Source organism: Bombina bombina, chromosome 7 (assembly GCF_027579735.1).
Source record: "Bombina bombina isolate aBomBom1 chromosome 7, aBomBom1.pri, whole genome shotgun sequence".
NCBI classification, from domain to species: Eukaryota; Metazoa; Chordata; class Amphibia; order Anura; family Bombinatoridae; genus Bombina; species Bombina bombina.
In genome coordinates this window covers 639,021,474-639,032,566 of record NC_069505.1, presented here as the reverse complement: position 1 = coordinate 639,032,566, position 11,093 = coordinate 639,021,474, and positions in this window count along the sequence as shown.

Here is an 11,093-nt window from a genome sequence, read left to right as displayed (position 1 = left end):
GTGATTACCCTGTATCTAAACCTCTGAAGACTGCTTCTTATCTCAGTTATATTAATATACTTTTTACCTCTGTGATTACCTTGTATCTAAGCCTCTGCAGACTGCTCCTTATCTCAGTTATATAAATATAATTTTTACCTCTATGATTACCCTGTATCTAACCCTCTGCAGACTGCTCCTTATCTCAGTTATATTAATACACTTTTTACCTCTGTTATTTCCTTGTATCTAAGCCTCTACAAACTGCCCCTTATCTCACTTATATTAATATACTTTTTACATCTGTGATTACCTTGTATCTAAGCCTCTGCAGACTGCCCCTTATCTCAGTTATATTAATATACTTTGCCTCTGTGATTACCCTGTATCTAAGCCTCTGCAGACTGCTCCTTATCTCAGTTATATTAATATACTTTTTACATCTGTGATTACCTTGTATTTAAGCCTCTGCAGACTGCTCCTTATCTCAGTTGTATTAATATACTTTTACCTCTGTGATTATACCCTGTATCTAACCCTCTGCAGACTGCTCCTTATCTCAGTTATATTAATATACTTTTTACCTCTGTGATTACCCTGTATCTAAGCCTCTGCAGACTGCTCCTTATCTCAGTTATATTAATATACTTTTTACCTCTGTGTTTACCTTGTATCTAACCCTCTGCAGACTGCCCCTTATCTCAGTTATATTAATATACTTTTACCTCTGTGATTACCTTGTATCTAAGCCTCTGCAGACTGCCCCTTATCTCAGTTATATTAATATACTTTTTACCTATGTGATTACCTTGTATCTAAGCCTCTGCAGACTGCCCCTTAACTTAGTTATATTAATATACTTTTTACACCTGTGATTACCTTATATCTAAGCCTCTGCAGACTGCTCCTTATCTCAGTTATATTAATATACTTTTACCTCTGTGATTACCTTGTATCTAAACTTCTGCAGACTGCTCCTTATCTCAGTTATATTAATATACTTTTTACCTCTGTGATTACCTTGTATCTAACCCTCTGCAGACTGCCCCTTATCTCATTTATATTAATATACTTTTTACCTCTGTGATTACCTTGTATCTAAGCCTCTGCAGGCTGCCCCTTATCTCAGTTATATTAATATACTTTTTACCTCTGTGATTTCCTTGTATCTAAGCCTCTTCAAACTGCCCCCTTATCTCAGTTATATTAATATACTTTCTCTTGTTAAGTGTATCCAGTCCACGGATCATCCATTACTTATGGGATATTCTCCTTCCCAACAGGAAGTTGCAAGAGGATCACCCACAGCAGAGCTGCTATATAGCTCCTCCCCTAACTGCCATATCTAGTCATTCTCTTGCAACCCTCAACAAAGATGGAGGTCGTAAGAGGAGAGTGGGGTTTTATACTTAGTTTATTTCTTCAATCAAAAGTTTGTTATTTTTAAATGGTACCGGAGTGTACTGTTTATCTCAGGCAGTATTTAGAAGAAGAATCTGCCTGCGTTTTCTATGATCTTAGCAGAAGTAACTAAGATCCATGGCTGTTCTCACATATTCTGAGGAGTGAGGTAACTTCAGAGAGGGAATGGCGTGCAGGTTTTCCTGCAATAAGGTATGTGCAGTTAATATTTTTCTAGGGATGGAATTTGCTAGAAAATGCTGCTGATACCGAACTAATGTAAGTAAAGCCTTAAATGCAGTGATAGCGACTGGTATCAGGCTTATTAATAGAGATGCATACTCTTATAAAAGTGTAATATAAAACGTTTGCTGGCATGTTTAATCGTTTTTATATGTATTTGGTGATAAAACTTATTGGGGCCTAGTTTTTTCCACATGGCTGGCTTGAATTTTGCCTAGAAACAGTTTCCTGAGGCTTTCCACTGTTGTAATATGAGTGGAAGGGGCCTATTTTAGCGCTTTTTTGCGCAGCAAAAATTACAGACACAGACATCCAGCTTCTTCCTGCATGATCCAGGACATCTCTGGAGGGCTCAAAAGGCTTCAAAGTCGTATTTGAGGGAGGTAAAAAGCCACAGTAGAGCTGTGGCAGTTGTTGTGACTGTTTAAAAAAACGTTTTTGTCATTTATTATTCCGTTTTTGGTATTAAGGGGTTAATCATTCATTTGCAAGTGGGTGCAATGCTCTGCTAACTTGTTACATACACTGTAAAAATTTCGTTAGTGTAACTGCCTTTTTTCACTGTTATTTCAAATTTTGACAAAATTTGTGTTTCTTAAAGGTGCAGTAACGTTTTTTATATTGCTTGTAAACTTTTCCAAGCTTGCTAGTCTCATTGCTAGTCTGTATAAACATGTCTGACACAGAGGAAACTACTTGTTCATTATGTTTGAAAGCCATGGTGGAGCCCCATAGGAGAATGTGTACTAAATGTATTGATTTCACCTTAGACAGTAAAGATCAGTCTTTATATATAAAAGAATTGTCAACAGAGGGTTCTGTCGAGGGGGAAGTTATGCCGACTAACTCTCCCCACGTGTCAGACCCTTCGCCTCCCGCTCAGGGGATGCACGCTAGTATGGCGCCAATTACATCAGGGACGCCCATAGCGATTACCTTGCAGGACATGGCTGCAATTATGAATAATACCCTGTCAGAGGTATTATCCAGGTTGCCTGAATTAAGAGGCAAGCGCGATTGCTCTGGGGTTAGGAGAAATACAGAGCGTGCAGATGCTGTAAGGGCCATGTCTGATACTGCGTCACAATATGCAGATCATGAGGACGGAGAGCTTAAGTCTGTGGGTGACATCTCTGATTCGGGGAAACCTGATTCAGAGATTTCTAATTTTAAATTTAAGCTTGAGAACCTCCGTGTGTTGCTTGGGGAGGTATTAGCTGCTCTGAATGACTGTAACACAGTTGCAGTACCAGAGAAATTGTGTAGGCTGGATAAATACTATGCGGTGCCGGTGTGTACTGATGTTTTTCCTATACCTAAAAGGCTTACAGAAATTATTAGCAAGGAGTGGGATAGACCGGGTGTGCCTTTTTCCCCACCTCCTATATTTAGAAAAATGTTTCCAATAGACGCCACTACACGGGACTTATGGCAGACGGTCCCTAAGGTGGAGGGAACAGTTTCTACTTTAGCAAAGCGTACCACTATCCCGGTTGAGGACAGTTGTGCTTTTTCAGATCCAATGGATAAAAAATTGGAGGGTTACCTTAAGAAACTGTTTATTCAACAAGGTTTTATTTTACAGCCCCTTGCATGCATTGCGCCTGTCACGGCCGCGGCGGCATTCTGGTTTGAGGCCCTGGAAGAGGCCATCCATACAGCTCCATTGACTGAAATTATTGACAAGCTTAGAACACTTAAGCTAGCTAACTCATTTGTTTCTGATGCCATTGTTCATTTGACTAAACTAACGGCTAAGAATTCTGGATTCGCCATCCAGGCGCGGAGAGCGCTATGGCTTAAATCTTGGTCAGCTGACGTGACTTCAAAGTCTAAATTACTTAACATTCCCTTCAAGGGGCAGACCCTATTCGGGCCTGGTTTGAAGGAAATTATTGCTGACATTACTGGAGGAAAGGGTCACACCCTTCCTCAGGACAGGGCCAAAGCAAAGGCCAAACAGTCTAATTTTCGTGCCTTTCGAAATTCCAAGGCAGGTGCAGCATCAACTTCCTCCGCTTCAAAACAAGAGGAAACTTTTGCTCAATCTAAGCAGGCCTGGAAACCTAACCAGTCCTGGAACAAAGGCAAGCAGGCCAGAAAGCCTGCTGCTGCCTCTAAGACAGTATGAAGGAACGGCCCCCTATCCGGCGACGGATCTAGTAGGGGGCAGACTTTCTCTCTTCGCCCAGGCGTGGGCAAGAGATGTTCAGGATCCCTGGGCATTGGAGATCATATCTCAGGGATATCTTCTGGACTTCAAAGCTTACCCTCCACAAGGGAGATTTCATCTTTCAAGGTTATCTGCAAATCAGATAAAGAAAGAGGCATTCCTACGCTGTGTGCAAGATCTCCTAGTAATGGGAGTGATCCATCCAGTTCCGCGGACGGAACAAGGACAGGGTTTTTATTCAAATCTGTTTGTGGTTCCCAAAAAAGAGGGAACCTTCAGACCAATTTTGGATCTAAAGATCTTAAACAAATTCCTCAGAGTTCCATCTTTCAAAATGGGAACTATTTGGACCATCCTACCCATGATCCAAGAGGGTCAGTACATGACCACAGTGGACTTAAAGGATGACTACCTTCACATACCGATTCACAAAGATCATCATCGGTTCCTAAGGTTTGCCTTTCTAGACAGGCATTACCAATTTGTAGCTCTTCCCTTCGGGTTGGCTACAGCCCCGAGAATCTTTACGAAGGTTCTGGGCTCACTTCTGGCGGTTCTAAGACCGCGAGGCATAGCGGTGGCTCCGTATCTAGATGACATCCTGATACAGGCGTCAAGCTTTCAAAGTGCCAAGTCTCATACAGAGATAGTTCTGGCATTTCTGAGATTTCACGGGTGGAAAGTGAACGAGGAAAAGAGTTCTCTATCCCCACTCACAAGAGTCTCCTTCTTAGGGACTCTTATAGATTCTGTAGAGATGAAAATTACCTGACGGAGTCCAGGTTATCAAAGCTTCTAAATGCTTGCCGTATTCTTCATTCCATTCCGCGCCCTTCGGTGGCTCAGTGTATGGAGGTAATCGGCTTAATGGTAGCGGCAATGGACATAGTGCCATTTGCGCGCCTACATCTCAGACCGCTGCAATTATGCATGCTAAGTCAGTGGAATGGGCATTACACAGATTTGTCCCCTCTGCTAAATCTGGATCAAGAGACCAGAGATTCTCTTCTCTGGTGGTTCCACCTGTCCAAGGGTATGACCTTTCGCAGGCCAGATTGGACAATTGTAACAACAGATGCCAGCCTTTTAGGTTGGGGTGCAGTCTGGAACTCCCTGAAGGCACAGGGATCGTGGACTCAGGAGGAGAAACTCCTTCCGATAAATATTCTGGAGTTAAGAGCAATATTCAATGCTCTTCTGGCTTGGCCTCAGTTAGCAACACTGAGGTTCATCAGATTTCAGTCGGACAATATCACGACTGTGGCTTACATCAACCATCAAGGGGGAACCAGGAGTTCCCTAGCGATGTTAGAAGTCTCAAAAATAATCGCTGGGCAGAGACTCACTCTTGCCACCTGTCAGCAATCCATATCCCAGGCGTGGAGAACTGGGAGGCGGATTTTCTAAGTCGTCAGACTTTTCACCCGGGGGAGTGGGAACTCCATCCGGAGGTGTTTGCTCAATTGATTCATCGTTGGGGCAAACCAGAGTTGGATCCATGGCGTCTCGCCAGAACGCCAAGCTTCCTTGTTACGGATCCAGGTCCAGGGACCCAGAAGCAACGCTGATAGATGCTCTAGCAGCGCCTTGGTTCTTCAACCTGGCCTATGTGTTTCCACCGTTTCCTCTGCTCCCTCAACTGATTGCCAAAATCAAACAGGAGAGAGCATCAGTGATTCTAATAGCGCCTGCGTGACCACGCAGGACCTGGTATGCAGACCTAGTGGCATCCTTTCCACCATGGACTCTGCCTCTAAGACAGGACCTTCTAATACAAGGTCCTTTCAATCATCCAAATCTAATTTCTCTGAGACTGACTGCATGGAGATTGAACGCTTGATTCTATCAAAGCGTGGCTTCTCCGAGTCAGTCATTGATACCTTAATACAGGCACGACAGCCTGTTACCAGGAAAATCTATCACAAGATATGGCGTACATATCTTTACTGGTGTGAATCCAAGAATTACTCATGGAGTAAGGTTAGGATTCCTAGGATATTGTCCTTTCTCCAAGAGGGTTGGACAAAGGATTATCAGCTAGTTCTTTAAAGGGACAGATTTCTGCTCTGTCTATTCTTTTGCACAAGCGTCTGGCAAAAGTTCCAGACGTCCAGGCATTTTGTTAGGTTTTGGTTAGAATTAAGCCTGTGTTTAAACCTGTTGCTCCCCCATGGAGCTTAAACTTGGTTCTTAAAGTTCTCAAGGAGTTCCGTTTGAACCCCTTCATTCCATTGATATTAAACTTTTTTTTTTTTTGTATATATATTTTTTGTTTTATTATGTTTGTACAAAGGCGACAGAGAGAGAAAGGAGAACATTGTGAAAAGCAGGGTATTAACGTATCTATTAACTCATAAACTTTTCATGTAAAGATGTATTTTTTACGATTGTTGATTTTAATTGTTATTGAAATTTGCTACATGATCAGTTTGATTTATGAATGAAGGATATCAGCTATTCTGTTTATATCTTTTTTTTTTTTTTAAATGGATTTTTATTCGGTTTTAATATGAAAGATAACACTTGGGGACGCGCAGGACCCCTGTTCAAACATACACAAACGAAAGGATCGGACACGCAGGTCCGGTTGCAATAGTTTACAGAACATTGATACAACATAAGTAAATTGCAGGGATTTGTGGTGAAAATAGTTCACCAAGATTGAACCCTGGTGTGGGCTCTAAATATGGGAGGGGGGGGAGGTGGTACGTATAAATTAAATTAAATGCTCCAAAGATCAGGTCTAGATAAGTTGCAGCAAGATGTATTAATGGATTTGTCCAAGTAAATTAAAGAGCAGGTTCAGTCAACATCTTATGGTGCAGGTAACAACAGATTCCAAAGACAAATAAGATGCACCTTGTACCTAGTACACGCTATACTTAGTACCCACTTTACCTAGCCCTCATTGTGTCTAGTACACACTAAACCTAGCACTCGTTGCACCTAGCGCACATTGCACCTAGCGCACATTGCACCTAGCGCACATTGCACCTAGCGCACACTCTGCACCCAGCACACTCTGCACCCAGCACACGTTATACCTAACACAAGCTAAACCTAGCATACCATATAACCAGCACTCTCCGTGCCTAACACACATTATACCCAGCACGCGTTGTACCTAGCACACATGATACCTAGCACCCACTGTACCTAGCACACGCCGTACCCAGCACCCACCTTGCCGGGCACATTCGGTACCTAGCACATATTGTACCTAGCACACGTTATACCTAGCACGCACTGTGCCCAGCCCACATTATACCCAGCACATATTGTACCTGGCACACATGGTACCCAGCACAAATGGTACCTAGCACACATGGTGCCCAGCACCCACTGTACCTAGCTCACGCTATATCTAGCACACGCCATGCCCAGCACCCACCTTGCCTAGCACCCGCGGTACCTAGCACACGCTGAACCTAGCACACGATACCTAGCACCCAAGGTACCTAGCACACATGGCACCTAGCACACATGGCACCTAGGCCTAGCACACGCTGTACCTAGCACACACCACACCCAGCACACACTGCACCCAGCACACATGATACCTAGCACCCATCGCACCCAGCACACTCTATGCCTAGCACACGCCTTACCCAGCACCCGCCCCGCCCAACACACGCAGCACCCAGCTTAGCTACCTAGCACACATCGCATCCAGCACATACATCACCTGGCACATACACTGTCTAGTTACCATCTGGCATTGCTACGGGAAACCATAAAGCTGACAATGTGGGTACACATATCGCTTTAAGATTAAGGCGTATGGCAGTATGTAACTCAAGCACATTAGACCTTGCGTACCTTGTCATAATTTTACCCGCCTCCTTAACAATAGAACGTGATAAGGCTTACTTTAGCTCAGAACAAGTCAGAAACGTGGCTATACTATCATAAGGTAATCCCATCATCCGGGCATGGGCCCTATGCCCAGCGACGGGTATGTGCAATAAAGACACTCACGCCTATGACCAGGAGGGAGGATATGATAGTCTCAATGGCCTAATACTCAGGTATAGGTATATATGTACATAATGTGCATTGGACTCAACTGCTTAAAGAGTGTGGCGGAATATCTGCTGTCCACCGTCAACTTATTAAGGAAAATATTAAAGTGTTGTTATCTTCCCTTGGCTCAGGCGTTTATACTCAAAAGAAGTGTTGCGGCACCAGACGTGTCGCTAGTACCCTGTGCCTCGTATACTTGAGAGTGGCAATAATATCTCTATGGAGGGTAATACACAAAACAAGGAAGTTGGTTACCGGCTATGTATATTAATCTTTGCACCTTATTAGATAAGTGGCATAGGGTCAAAGCATTTGTGTCTAAAATAGTCAGGACTGTACCCATATACATATACAAACTTGAAACATAGCTAACAGCAACATCCAGACATCCATTGCATCACATGCATAGAAAACATAGTAGCACAAACCGAGGAGAAAATTGTGCAGCTAATATTAACCCATGGTAACCCTTGGCACTTGAGAGCAGCAGGCTCATAGAAGAAACATATAAAGAAATTAAGGTTTAACATGTCACCAACTATGGGAAGCAAAATACCACAAAGCTGCACAAAAAATGATGATGTTCAGTCTGTAATGTGTGCACTCCTCTTCCTAACACTTCCATTTTAGTATGTGGGAGAGCATATATAGTAGCCAATAGCCACAAATCAACTATGTACAGCTGTGCATTTAAAAGGGTGTTAAATTTAGTCTCCCGACTTGTAATGATCATATAATCCAAGGGAGACATAGTTTATATTATCCTGGCTACTATAGAAATTGGAGCCATAATCTAGTGTACTAATTATTTAAGGTATAATATGGCAGATTTCAATTATTATGTCTGGGATAGTGTGTCAAGCTTGGTATGAGAGACAAAATAATACAAGTTATATGCCAGTTCAAAACACTTATGACAGACAGATCATATAGTTCCTTAAGAGCAAAGTCTACCTACCTATACTGTGTTTGTGTGTAGCAGATCTAATGAAATAAACCCGGACCGTAGCGCAGAGCAAACTACAGGATCCCATGTCACTTGCATATGATAAAACATAGCTTATCCTTGACTCCCCTCTAGTGGTCACAGTTGGGATCATCATCTTATTTCTAGAAATTGTAATTTAATTTAAATCCCCAGCCTGTCGTTGAGTAAATATAGGTAAATGTCTTGGGCAATATCTAGCAGATATCTAGATCTCATTAGTCAGGCTTGGGGAGAGGGGGGATTACCAGCCTCTGTCCCGTGGAGAAATCACAAAATTGAGCAGTATTGTCACCTGATACATCTATTACTGAGTTCAGCATAAATAAAGTGACGGTACTGTATATTCCACTGCATGCAAGTTACCAATCTAAAACATTTCTAAAACATAACAGATAAACCTCAAACCTATGATAATTTTCGACATATATTCTAGCAATAGCACTACATACAGAACAATGGTTGCTATATAGGGAAAATACTTAACCAACACTAATCTTATGAACGATAATGAGAAATGGGGTAATTGCAGCATATGCTCTATGATCTGGTTGGTAACCTTCATGTAACGCCCATGTCTAGAGTTATTGTAAATATAGTCTTTTGCAAGTGAAAAGCTATGAGGGTAAGTTTGACTACTTAGAGGGTCATTAGCCAATTCTCCTGCAGTAAGACATTATACAGAGAGGGGGTGTGTAGCACATCTGCCGGGTTCCTGTCTATCCTATTCCTGATCTGCATGTAAGCACAGTTTCCACCGATTGTAGTATAAGCATTGCTGCTTGCAGTGCAGTAGAACTGGTCAAGCAGTAAGTGACACCATAGCAAAGTAGTTAAAAATCCGTGCCGAATTTAAAGTGAACCAGAGGCAGATCTGAGAGAATGTCACCCGCCCTGACTAGAGCCAAACCTCGTCCGGATACCTTCAGACTGTGATCTCCAGCACTGCTATCATGCCGCAGCTTAGACTGCGTGAATGTGCGTATCAGTCTAGTGATAGGACCATACGATCCTGTCTTTTCTTCTATATGGCACCGGTCAGGGGAGGGTATAGAGGGCTGATCCATATGCACACCACACATAGTTGTAGGGTTTGCCTGGGCCATGTGCAATAGCTTTCCCAGGGTTTTAGACATCTGCATGAAATGATGTGCAATCAAGTCTAAAATATTGCGCTCCCATGTCTCAACTGCCTCCATGTCGCCCTCTCACCTTGCTATAGTGTCGGGTAAATGGCGTGGCTTCTCCAATTGGCAGCCGGTCTATTGCTCTGTAGAATGCTCGACTTACTTTCTCCTGATCAAGGCGATGTTGAACACTGCATCTACTATTACTTCATAAGCCGCCACTGTAGCTGGTAGTGGAAGTATTGTAGCTCAAACCCCTTGAGGTAACGCATGGTCTAGAAAATGGCCGCTCACTGGCTGTAGGTAGTAGCAAGCTGCGTGGAGGGAAAAGGCTCTGATCTGTTAGTCCTGGTTCTCTTCTTGTCGCCAGACCTTGTAGTCTTCCTCCCTATTGTAATAGTCACACATATTTACTTTCTTGGAGAGTCTTGAACGGTCGCAGAAGTATAACTTTTGAAATATCAATGGAGAGCTGGCTAGATATGCGACCGCTCCGGCTCCCGGCTAGCTCCGCCTCGATATTAAACTTTTATCTTGGAAAGTTCTGTTTTTGATGGCTATTTCCTCGGCTCGAAGAGTCTCTGAGTTATCTGCCTTACAATGTGATTCTCCTTATCTGATTTTTCATGCAGATAAAGTAGTTCTGCGTACCAAACCTGGGTTTTTACCTAACAGGAATATCAATCAAGAGATTGTTGTTCCATCATTGTGTCCTAATCCTTCTTCCAAGAAGGAACGTCTTTTACATAATCTGGACGTAGTCCGTGCCTTGAAGTTCTACTTACAGGCAACTAAAGATTTCGTCAAACGTCTTCCCTGTTTGTCGTTTATTCTGGACAGAGGAGAGGTCAAAAAGCTTCGGCAACCTCTCTTTCCTTTTGGCTTCGAAGCATAATTCGCTTAGCCTATGAGACTGCTGGACAGCAGCCCCCTGAAAGAATTACAGCTCATTCTACTAGAGCTGTGGCTTCCACATGGGCCTTTAAAAATGAGGCCTCTGTTGAACAGATTTGCAAGGCGGCGACTTGGTCTTCGCTTCACACTTTTTCAAAATTTTACAAATTTGATCATTTGCTTCTTCGGAGGCTGTTTTTGGGAGAAAGGTTCTTCAGGCAGTGGTTCCTTCCGCTTAATCCCTGCCTTGTCCCTCCCATCATCCGTG